Raw genomic sequence first — 13,584 nt, 5'->3', positions numbered from 1 at the left:
AAGTAAGACAAAAAAACAGTGTCCGCAACTAACTATAGGTTACAGCTAAAAAAACTAACAACAGGTTACACCTTACTTGTTTTTCTGTTTCTTTTTTTTTCTCATTTTTTGGGTTTTGTTGATGTTTTTTTTGTGTCTGATTTTTTTTCGGGTTTGTGTGTTACGAGCGTGAAATTACGGCTAACTTTTTTAAAATAAAAAATTATATTAAATTTCAGAAATATTACGCCATAATTATATTTTAAAAATATATTACCTAGTCGGCCTACTGCTGACCGATTGGATCCAGTCTGCCTACTGCCGGCCGATTGGCCCCCAGTCGGCCCACTGTCGACCGACTGGATCCAGTCGGCCAACTACTGCCGATTGACCCCAGTCGGCCCACTACAGGCCGATTGGCACCCAGCCTGCTTCCTCTAGGCCGACAGGTGCAAATAGGTATTTGAAAAATGTTGAAGAAGTATTTGAAAAAATGTTGATCATGCATATAAAAATGTTAATCAAGCATTTGAAAAAAAATGTTGAACAGGTATTTGAAAAATGTTGAACAAATATTTGAAAACTGTTGAATAGGTATTTGAAAAATGTTGAAAAAGTATTTAAAAAATGTTTATCATGTACTCCCTCCATCCCAAAATAAGTGTTTCAACTTTGTACTAACTCTAGTACAAAGTTGTACTAAGGTTGAGACACTTATTTTGGGACGGAGGAAGTATATAAAAATGTTAATCAAGTATTTGCAAAAAATGTTGAACAAGTATTTGAAAAAAAATGTTGAACGAGTATTTAAAAAAATATTGATCATGTATATAAAAATGTTGAACAAGTATTTGTAAAAATGTCGATCATGTATATAAACATGTTCAACAAGTATTTGAAAAAATTTGAACAAGCATTTTTTTTTGAACAAGTATTTTAAAAAATAAATAGAAAGAAAAGAAAAAAGAAAGAAATAATGGAGAAGACCGGCTCAGTCACCTCTAGTTGGTCGCGATCCCTTTTCTAACCAGTAACTGGAAGCTGATGGGGTGGTTAGCTGCGCTGGTGATTGCCATGGCAGCTTCCAGATGTTAAACATTTTTTCAAATATTGGTTCAATTTTTTAAAATACTTGTTTAATATTTTTTAGAATACTTGTTCAACATATTTTCAAATACTTGTTCAACATTTTTATATACAAGATCAACATTTTTACAAATACTTGTTCAACATTTTTATATACATGATTAATATTTTTTCAAATATTTGTTTAACATTTTTTCAAATACTTGTTCAATATTTTTGGAAATGCTTGATTAACATTTTTATGTAAATGATCAACATTTTTTAAAAATACTTCTTCAATATTTTTCATATACCTATTCAACAGTTTTCAAATATTTGTTCAATATTTTTTCAAATACTTATTTAACATTTTTTCAAATACTTGTTCAATATTTTTTCAAATGCTTGATTAACATTTTTATATGCATGATCAGCATTTTTTCGAATATTTTTCAACATTTTCAAATACCTATTCAACAGGTAAATGAGTGCATACACATGTCGGCCTAGAGGAAGCAGACTGGGTGCCAACCGGCCAGCAGTGTGCCGACTGGATCCAATCTGCCGGCAGTGGGCCGACTATGGGCCAATCGGCCAGCAGTAGGCTGACTGGATCCAATCGGTCAGCAGTAGGCCGACTGGGTAATATTTTTTAAAAATATAATTACGGCGTAATATTTTTGAAATTTAATAAAAAAGATTTTATTATTTTAAAAAATCGATGAAATTACATTAGTGCCTCTACATGAAACACATTGGTGCTTGTTTCATTCTTTTTTTGTTTTTCTCCAAAACTTTTGAGATTTTTTATTATTTTTCTCTGTTTCTCGGGCTTAATTTTAGGGGTTTGTATGCCAGGAGCGTGAAAGCACAGCAGTGCTTCTACATGAAACACATTAGTGCTTCCATGAGAAAAGGTTGCGTGAAAGTAATGCAAAATTATAGCAGTGCTTCTACGAAGTAAAGCATAATGTGCTACTCACTAAAAACAGAAAATGTACTTCCCAAAAGTGAAGTACGAGTTAGTACAGTTTGAAGCACGGGTTAATATGGTTTTAAAGCACAGTCTCGTATAGTTTTGGAGCATAAGTTTTGTCCAACAAAACTGATACTTATCAATATGAAATCTAGGTTTTAAATGACCTCGACGCGGGGAATACAAATGATGCAAACGGTTTGTGATTTGAACGCACAGTTTAAGAGATAAATTGTTTTGAAAAATCAAGTATAAGAAAAAGCACAAAATATCCATCCATCTCTCGTGCGGATGGAAATAAATTCCATCAGAACTCTCTAATTGCGACAAGTGGTGCATTAGTCATTTATCCCCACTAGAAAAGATGAAAGTGAGCTTTGCGCCCTAGGTCGATTTACAAGAGACAACAGCCAACATGGTTGCACGTACCTTAAAGCAACACAAAGTAGTCGATTTACAAGAGAGAAGAGACAATAGGGTTGCACGTATCTTAAAGCAACACAAAGATCGAACGGTCATGGAGTTGATGACCGAGACTTCACTAAAACTGGTGTTAAACCGGAGTTATTTATCCAAAACCACCACACTTGTGCTAAAGCAGACTTATTTATCCAAAACCATCACATTTGGGGCTAGGGTAACAACTTGATACCAAATTCAAGGCAGGGCACAAAAAACCACAAATTTCGCGCCTAACCTATAACAGAGAGCACCGACTGTCTGATAAACCCATGAAAAGAGTTATTTACCAAAAATCACCACACTTGGGGTAGGGTAACAAATTAGTACCACATCTGAGGCAGGGCACAAGGAACCACCAAATTTGTGCCTAACGAATAACGAAGAGCATTGAAAGTCTGATAACCTCGCGATAACAGCGAAACTGACAAGTTGGGCCCACCTGTCGGGTTGACGTGGCAAAGACCAAACAAAGAATATAACTTGGACCAGCTTAGGTGGTAGAAAATACGTAGGACCCACATGTCAATGACTCAATGTTCATCTTCATCCCATCTCTCTTTCTACGGGGAAATTCATCGAGCAGCTTCTAAGCACTTTCGCGGAGCTTGACGCCGACGAACTACTCTGTTGCCGCGAACAAGCACCTCCACGAGAACACCTAGTGCGCCGAGTTGCTCCGCCAGCAGCCGCGTGAGCTGCCCTGACAAGCCACGGGCGACGCGCGTCCTGCCACACAAACCACCCTCAGGTCTCCGCTATGCCCGTCGAGCGCCGCCACTCGTCTTTCACAGCTGCAGAAGACCACCATGGGCGCCACCCGGCGGAACGACCATGGAAGAAAAGCAGCGGCGGTTTGCGAACTTGAGGAGGCGGAGACCATACGAGGCCATTGGCATACGCGCGTGTGGTGTGGATATTACGCCCGTGGTGCGACCACTGCAACTGCTTGGCTGCGGGCAGTGCGGCCACTGCGGCTGCTTGGGGACGTCCTCCGCGTTGCGGGGGAGCTCCTCGACGAGCCGTCGCGGTGCCGAGCACGAGCAGACTGAGCCCACCATGGGCGCCACCCAAACTTCTTCCTTCCGCAGTTCCTGGCTGGTTCCCCGATGCGCCGCCGCGCGGCCTCGCCTGGTCGTGGTTACGGTCAAGGGCTAGCAACAAGCCCGTTCTACTCCGAGAGCAGGGTACCAATGGCGGCGAGCAAACGAGATTTCTGGGCGCCCGTAGCCTGTTTGTTGAAATGCCCAGGACAAAAGGAGATGGGGATGTAAGAAAAGGAAAGATATAAATTGCTCGAGTCATTGACAGGTGGGACCGTTGTCCAACTCAGCACAATGTCCACGCAAGCATGCCATGTCAGCCTGACACGTGTGCCCAACTTTTCAGTTTAGCCGTCATCACGAGCTTATCAGACAATCAATGATGTTCGTTACTCGTTAGGCACAAATTTGGTGGTTCCTCGTGCCCTGCCTCATATGTGGTACTAAGTTGTTACCCTATCCCCAAGTGTGGTGGTTTTGGGTAAATAACTCCCATGAAAACTGCTACTTCTTGAGTTTTTGTTGGTTTTTCCCTTGAAGAGGAAAGGGTGTTGCAACAAAGTAGAGATAAGTATTTCCCTCAATTAAGAACCAAGGTATCAATCCAGTAGGAGATACAAGCAAGTCTTCAATCTATGCACCTGCACAAATAATCAAACACTTGCACCCAATGCGACAAAGGGATTGTCAATCCCTTCACGGTCACTTGCAAAGGTGAGATATGATAGAGATAGGTATAAAAGATTACTAACATGTAAAACAAAATAAAAGTAAATAAATTACATAGAGATATTTTTGGGTATTTTTGGTTTATAAATCTGAAAATATATGATGGAAAATAGACCCGGGGGCCATAGGTTTCACTAGAGGCTTCTCTCTTGAAGGAAAATAATATAGTGGGTGAACAAATTACTGTCGAGCAATTAATAGAAAAGTGCAAAATTATGACGATATCCAAGGCAATGATTATGCATATAGGCATCACGTCCGTGTCAAGTAGACCGACTCCTGCCTGCATCTACTACTATTACTCCACACATCGACCGTTATCCAGCATGTATCTGGAGTATTAAGTTCATAAGAACGGAGTCACGCCTTAAGTAAGATGACATGATGTAGAGTGATAAACTCAAGCAATATGATGAAAACCCCATCTTTTCATCCTTGATGGCAACAATACAAATACGTGCCTCGCTACCCCTACTTTGTCACTGGGTGAGAAAACCGCAAGATTGAACCCAAAACTAAGCACCTCACCCATTGCAAGAAAAACCAATATAGTTGGCCAAACCAAACCGATAATTCAGAGATAAATACAAAGATATCAAATCATGCATATAAGAATTCAGAGAAGATTCAAATAATATTCATAGATAAACTGATCATAAATCCATAATTCATCGGATCTCGACAAACACACCGCAAAATTGGATAGATCTCTAAGAACATCGAGGAGGACATGGCATTGAGGATCAAAGAGAGAGAAGTCATCTAGCTACTAGCTATGGACCCGTAGGTCTGTGGTAAACTACTCACGCTTCATTGGAAGGGCAGTAGAGTTGACGTAGAAGCCCTTCGTGATCGAATCCCCCTCCGGCAGGGTGCCGAAAAAGGTCCCAAGTGGAGATCTCACGGGTACAGAAGGTTACGACAGCAGAAAAGTATTTTTTGTGGACGCTTCTGGTTGTTTGGGAATATTTTTGAATTTATAGGCCAAAGATTAGGGTTGGAGGACTCTCGTGGGGTCCACAAGCCAGGGGACGCCCTCCCTAGGGCGTGCCCCGAGGGCTTGTGGAGCCCTCGTGATTCTTCTGACTTCCTCTCCAAGTCCTACGTGTGTCTTCTGGTCCAAAAAAATCATCGTAAAATTTTATTCCGTTTGGACTCCGTTTGATATTCCTCTTCTGTAAAATTCAAAAACAAGGGAAAACATAAACTAGCACTGGGCCCTGGGTTAATAAGTTAGTCCCAAAAATAATATAAAATAGCATATTCATGCATATAAAACATCCAAAATAGATAATATAATAGCATGGAACAATAAAAAATTATAGATACGTTGGCGACGTATCAAGCATCCCCGAGCTTAATTCCTGCTCGTCATCAAGTAGGTAAAGGATAAAAATAGATTTTTTGATGTGGAATGATACCTAACATATTTATCCATGTAATTTTCTTCATTGTGGCATGAATATTCAGATCCATAAGATTCAAAACAAAAGTTTAATATTGACATAAAAGCAATAATACTTCAAGCATACTAATAAAACAATCGTGTCTTCTCAAAACAGCACGGCCAAAGAAAGTTATCCCTACAAAATCATATAGTCTGGCTATACAACATCTTCATCACACAAAGTATTAAATCATGCACAACCCCGATGACAAGCCAAGCAATTGTTTCATAATTTTGATGTTCTCAAACTTTTTCAACTTTCACGTAATACATGAGCGTGAGCCATGGATATAGCACTATAGGTGGAATAGAATATGGTGGTTGTGGAGAAGACAAAAAGAAGGAGATAGTCTCATATCAACTAGGTGTATTAACAGGCTATGGAGATGCCCATCAATAGATATCAATGCGAGTGAGTAGGGATTGCCATGCAACAGATGCACTGGAGCTATAAGTTTATGAAAGCTCAAAAAGAAACTAAGTGGGTGTGCATCCAACTCACTTACTCATGAAGACCTAGGGAAATTTGAGGAAGCCCATCATTGGAATATACAAGCCAAGTTCTATAATGAAAAGTTCCCACTAGTATATGAAAGTGACAACATAAGAGACTCTCTATCATGAAGATCATGGTGCTACTTTGAAGCCCAAGTGTGAAAAAAGGATAGTAGCATTGCCCCTTCTCTCTTTTCTCTCATTTTTTTCTTTTTTTGGTGGGCTTCTTTGGCCTCTTTTATTTTTGTAAAGTCCAGAGACTCATCCCAACTTGTGAGGGAATCATAGCTTCCATCATCCTTTCCTCACATGGGACAATGCTCTAATAATGATGATCATCACACTTTTATTTACTCATAACTCAAGAATTACAACTCGATATTTAGAACAAAATATGACTCTATATGAATGCCTTCAGCTGTGTACCGGGATGTGCAATGATCTAGCGTAGCAAATGACATCAAAAAACGGACAAACCATGAAAACATCATGCTAGCTATCTTATGATCATGCAAAACAATATGGCAATGATGGTGTGTGTCATAATAAACGGAACATTGGATGTTGCATGGCAATATATCTCGGAATGGCTATGGAAATGACATAATAGGTAGGTATGGTGGCTGTTTTGAGGAAGGATAATTGGTGGGTTTAATGCACCAGTGAAAGTTGCGTGGTACTAGAGAGGCTAGCAATGGTGGAAGGGTGAGAGTGCGTATAATCCATGGACTCAACTTTAGCCATAAAGAACTGACATACTTATTGCAAAAATTTATTAGCTATCGAAACAAAGTACTACACGCATGCTCATATGGGGATAGATTGGTAGGAAAAGACCATCGCTCGTCCCCGACCGCCACTCATATGGAAGACAATCAATAAATAAATCATGCTCCGACTTCATCACATAACGGTCCACCATACGTGCATGTTATGGGAATCACAAACTTTAACACAAATATTTCTACCAATCCACAATTACTCACTAGCATGACTCTAATATCACCATCTTCATATCTCAAAACAATCATAAGGAATCAAACTTCTCATAGTATTCAATGCTCTTTATATGAAAGTTTTTATTATATCCCTCTTGGATGCCCATCATATTAGGAATAAATTCATAACCTAATAAAACTACCATTATGTTTAGAAAGACTCTCAAATAATACAAGTGAATCACGAGAGTTCAACAATTTCTATAAAATAAAGCCACGACCATGCTCTAAAAAGATATAAGTGAAGCACTAGAGCAAAATTGCCTAGCTCAAAAGGTATAAGTGAAGCACATAAAGTATTCTAATAAATTCACGATTCATGCGTGTACCTCTCAATAGGTGTGTACAGCAAGGATTATTGTGGCAAACTAAAAAGCAAAGACTCATATCATACAAGACGCTCCAAGCAAAACACATATCATGTGGTGAATAAAAATATAGCCTCCACTAAATTTACCGATAGACGAAGACGAAAGAGGGGATGCCCAAGCTTAGATTTTTGGTTGTCCTTGAATATTACCTTGAGGTACCTTGGGCATCCTCAAGCTTAGGCTCTTTCCACTCCTTATTCCATAGTCCATCAAATCTTTACCCAAAACTTGAAAACTTCACAACACAAAACTCAACAGAAAACTCATGAGATCCGTTAGTATAAGAAAATAAATCACCACTTTTGATGTTGTTGTGAACTCATTATTTATTCATATTGGTGTAATATCTAATATATTCCAACTTCTCCATGGTTCATACCCCCCGATACTACCCATATATTCATCAAAATAAGCAAACAACACATAGAAAACAGAATCTGTCAAAAACAGAACAGTCTGTAGCAATCTGAAAACTTTGAATAGTTCTGTAACTCCAAAAATTCTGAAAAAATAGGATAACCTGGGTTTTTTTTATAAATATTGTGTACAAAATTTAAGAATTTATCATGTCCCAGCAGATCATATCAATTCTGTTACTTGGCGCAAAAGTTTCTGTTTTTCAGCAAGATCAAATCAACTATAACCGTAAGCCATCCCAAAGGTCTTACTTGGCTCAAACACTAACTAAAACACCAAAACACAATTACTACAAAAGTAATAATATGTATTTATTGAAAAACAGAACTAAAAACCAAAAACATAAAAATGAAATTGTGTTGGCTCCCAACAAGCGCTATTGTTTAATGCCCCTAGCTTGGCAAAAAAAAACATAGATCTAGGTATTGTCATCTTTGGTATGTAATCCATTAGTAGCTCTCATAATAGATTCATATGGCAACTTAATTTTCTCTCTTGGAAAGTGTTCCATGCCCTTCCTTAATGGAAATGTAAATCTAATGTTTCCTTCTTTCATATCAATAATTGCATCAATCATTCTAAGAAAAGGTCTACCAAGAATAATAGGACATGTAGGATTGCAATCTATATCAAGCACAATAAAATCTACGAGCACACAATTCCTATTTCCAACAATAAGAACATTGTTAACCCTTCCCATAGGTTTTTTAATAGTGGAATTCGAAAAATGCAAATTTAAAGAACATTCATCAAATTCAGAAAAACCTAGCACATCACATGAAGTTTTCAGAATAGTGGAAACGCTAGCACCCAAATCACACAAAGCATGGCACTCATAATCCTTAATTTTAATCTTAATTGTACGTTCCCACTCATCATAAAGCTTTCTAGGGATAGAAACTTCCAACTTAAGTTTTTCTTCAAAAGATTTCATCATAGCATCAATGATATGTTTAGTAAAAGCTTTATTTTTATTATAAGCATGAGGAGAATTCAACATGGATTGCAACAAGGAAATACAATATATCAAAGAAAATTATCATAATTAAAATCCTTGAAATCCAAAAGAGTAGGTTCATTGCTACTTAAAGTTTTTTGACCTCTCCAACCCCACTTTTATCAATTTTTGCATCAAGATCTACAAACTCCGAATCATTGGGACGCCTTTTAACTAAAGTTGACTCATTTCCAGTCCCATATTTATCAAGGTTTATATTAGAAAACAAAGAGTCAATAGGAGTCACATCAATCACTTTAGGATATTCATCATTATTTTCACATGACTCCGGTTTAGCGGCCATCTTATTCACCAAAGTAGTTTGTTTATCAGAAATTTGGCCTACTAAATTTTCAAGATGAGCAGATTGATATTTAAGACCATAAAATTCCTTAGAAACATCATCGACCTCTTTATTAATATATTCCATCATAGTTTTTTGCTTCTTAGGTTTGTTTCCAAAGAAACTATTATGCTCAAATTGTAGGGACATAAAACTTTTAGCATTATTTTCAATCTCTCACAACTTCCTATAGTAAGGATCAAGGCTCTTGGGTTGAGCCATACAGGAAATCAAGCAAAGAAAAGGGACAAACAGAAGAAGGTCAAATAAAAAGGCAAATCTTTTTGTATTTTTCTAGAAAGCTTTTTAGAAGTGGGGGAGAGGAAAACGAGAGGCAAATGGCGAATAATGTAATGCAAGCGATGAGAGTTTATGATGGGTACTTGGTAGGCTTGATGTAGATCTCCCCGGCAACGATGCTAGAAATTCTTCCAGCTACTTCTTGAGCCTGCGTTGGTTTTTCCCTCGAAGAGGAAAGGGTGATGAGGCAAAGTAGAGGTAAGTATTTCCCTTAGTTAAGAACCAAGGTATCAATCCAGTAGGAGATACAAGCAAGTCTCCAATCTATGCACCTGCACAAACAATCAAAAACTTGCACCCAACGCGATAAAGGGGTTGTCAATCCCTTCACGGTCACTTGCAAAGGTGAGATATGATAGAGATAGGTATAAAAGATTCCTAAAACATAAAACAAAATAAAAGTAAATAAATTGCAGCGAGATATTTTTGGGTTTTTTGGTTTATAAATCTGAAAATATATGATGGGAAATAGACTCGGGGCCCATAGGTTTCACTACAGGCTTCTCTCTTGAAGGAAAATAATATGGTGGGTGAACAAATTACTATCGAGCAATTGATAGAAAAGCACAAAGTTATGACGATATCCAAGGCAATGATTATGCATATAGGCATCACGTCCGTGTCAAGTAGACCGACTCCTACCTGAATCTACTACTAGTACTCCACACATCAACCGCTATCTAGCATGAATCTAGAGTATTAAGTTCATAAGAACGGAGTAACATGATACCCACAAGTATAGGGGATCGTTTGTAGCCTTCTTCGATAAATAAGAGTGTCGAACCCAACGAGGAGCTAAAGGCAGAACAAATATTCCCTCAAGTTGTATCGACCACCGATACAACTCTACGCATACTTAACATTTGCTTTACCTAAAACAAGTATGAAACTATTTTGCAAGAATAAAACTATGCGTACTTTGCGAGAATAAAACTACGAATAAATTCCAAGGTAATGAAACTAGATAGCTTTTGTCAACAAGAAAGTTATTTGTCCCTAGGCAATCGATAACTAGACCGGTAATCATTCATGCAATTTTATATGTGGGAGAGGCATGAGCTAACATACTTTCTCTACTTAGATCATATGCACTTATGATTGGAACTCTAGCAAGCATCTGCAACTACGTAAGATCATTAAGGTCGTGAAATCCAACCATAGCATTAAGTATCAAGTCCTCTTTACTCCCATACGCAACAACCCACTTACTAGGGTATGTGCTTCTGTCACTCCCGCCACCCGCCATAAGCGAATCATGAATATATTGCAACACCCTACAGTGAGGATCCCTCTGTTTGCGCGACACAGAGGGCACCGTAGGAAAACACCATAAATAAAACATACACTCATACCATCCAAGATTATGATTAACCCATAGGACAAAACGGATCTACTCAAACATCATAGGATAGCCAAATATCATTGGGAAATAACATATGGAGTTGAGCATCATGTTTAAGTAGACAATATAGTGGGGATAAGGGAGGTTACACTGCTGCATAGAGGGGGAGATAGTTATTGTTGACGGTAGCAAGATTGTTGATGTAGATCACCATCATGATCCTTGCCCCGGCGACACTCGGGCGCCACCGGGAGAGAGGGGGAGAGAGCCCCTCCCTCCTTCGTATTCTTTCTTGGCCTCCCCCCTAGATGGGAGGAGAGTTCCCCCTCTGGTCCATGGCCTCCATGGTGGTGGAGGGGAGGGAGCCCCTCCGAGATTGGATCTATCCCTCTGTTCTCCTCTGTTTCGCATTCCTTGGATCTAGCTGAAAACCATTTCTTATATTCTAGGAGATCCGTCGCTCCGATTGCGCTGAAATTTTAACATGATTTTTTTCCAGATATAAGCTTCCTTGAGCCCGAAGTAGAGACCCAAACGACATCCGAGGAGGGCACAACCCACCGAGGCGTGCCCTGGTGTCTTGTGGGGGCCATGGGCCCCCATTTGCGTTGATTCCAAGTCCCCAAAATCATATATATTCCAAAACAATTCTCCATAAATTTTTATCGCGTTTGGACTTCGTTTGATATGGATATTCTGCCAAACAAAAAACATGCAACAAATAGAAACTAGCGTTGGGCACTGTATCAATAGGTTAGTCCAATAAATCATATAAAATGTTGCCAAAAATATGTGAAAGTTGTATAATATTGGCATGGAACAATCAAAAATTATAGATACGATGGAGACGTATCAGCATCCCCAAGCTTAATTCCTGCTCGTCCTCGAGTAGGTAAATGGTAAAAAAAATTGATGTGGAATGCTACCTAGCACAATCTTGATCATATATCTAATCATGGCATGAATATTTAGACATAAGTGATTCAAAGCAATAGTCTATAATTTGACATAAAGACATCAATACTCAGGCATCCCAACAAACAATCATGTCTTTCAAAATATCAACGCTAAAGAAAGCTATCCCTACAAAATCATATAGTCCTGTCATGCTCTTTCTTCTTAACACAAGGTATTTATCAGGCACAACCCCCGATGACAAGCCGGGCAATTGGTTCATACTTTTGAACGCGCTTCAGCTTTTTCAACCCTCACGCAATACATGAGCGCAAACATGGATATAGCACTATGGATGGAATAGAGTATGATGATAGGGGTAAATATAGGGAAGATAAAAAGGTAAGAAAGTCTCACATGACGGGGATAACCAATGGGCTATGGAGACACTACTTCAGGATGCTGCTAACACGACACTACGATCAGAGACCCTTCGACGGAACTGTGTGCGATGCAATAATCGCAAACGGTGGTGTAAAAAATGTCAAAAAGGTGCAAAACTTTTGCAATGGCCGATGCATCAAACACGGTTTAGATTTTAGTTGTGTGTGCAATGTAGGGCACACGGTTTAGTTCAATTAACTATTGCGATGGGGCTGAACAAAAGAAACGGGCAGCCAGATGAAGGTGTTGTAGGGGAACATAGCAGAAATTCAAAATTTTCCTACGTGTCACCAAGATCTATCTATGGAGAAACCAGCAACGAGGGGAAGGAGAGTGCATCTGCATACCCTTGTAGATCGCTAAGCGGAAGCGTTCAAGAGAACGGGGTTGAAGGAGTCATACTCGTCGTGATCCAAATCACCGGAGATCCTAGTGCCGAACGGACGGCACCTCCGCGTTCAACACACGTACAGCCCAGTGACGTCTCCCATGCCTTGATCCAGCAAGGTGAGAGGGAGAGGTTGAGGAAGACTCCATCCAGAAGGAGCACAACGGCGTGGTGGTGATGGAGGAGCGTGGTAGTCCAGCAGGGCTTCGCCAAGCACCGCAAGATATGAGGAGAAAGAGAGGTAGGGCTGCGCCAACAGGAGAAGAAACTCATGTGTTGGGCTGCTCCTATGCCTCCACTATATATAGGGGGAGAGGGGGCTGCGCCCCGACATAGGTTTCCACCCCGAAGGGGCGGCGGCCAGCCCTAGATCCCATCTAGGGGGGCGGCCAAGGGGTGGAGAGGGGGAAATTTGCCCCCCAAGCAAGGTGGGGTGCCCCCTCCCCAAACCCTAGGCGCCTTGGGCCCTTGTGGGGGGGCGCACCAGCCCACCTGGGGCTGGTCCCCTCCCACACTTGGCCCATGCAGCCCTCCGGGGCCGGTGGCCCCACTTGGTGGACCCCCGGGACCCTCCCGGTGGTCCCGGTACGTTACCGATAAAACTCGAAACTTTTCCGGTGACCAAAACAGGACTTCCCATATATAAATCTTTACCTCCGGACCATTCCGGAACTCCTCGTGACATCCGGGGTCTCATCCGGGACTCCGAACAACATTCGGTAACCACATATACAAACTTCCTTTATAACCCTAGCGTCATCGAACCTTAAGTGTGTAGACCCTACGGGTTCGGGAACCATGCAGACATGACCGAGACGTTCTTCGGTCAATAACCAACAGCGGGATCTGGATACCCATGTTGGCTCCCACATGTTCCACGATGATCTCATCGGATGA

This window comes from Triticum dicoccoides, chromosome 7B (genome assembly GCF_002162155.2).
Source record: "Triticum dicoccoides isolate Atlit2015 ecotype Zavitan chromosome 7B, WEW_v2.0, whole genome shotgun sequence".
Taxonomy (NCBI): domain Eukaryota; kingdom Viridiplantae; phylum Streptophyta; class Magnoliopsida; order Poales; family Poaceae; genus Triticum; species Triticum dicoccoides.
This window is presented reverse-complemented; position numbering follows the sequence as displayed.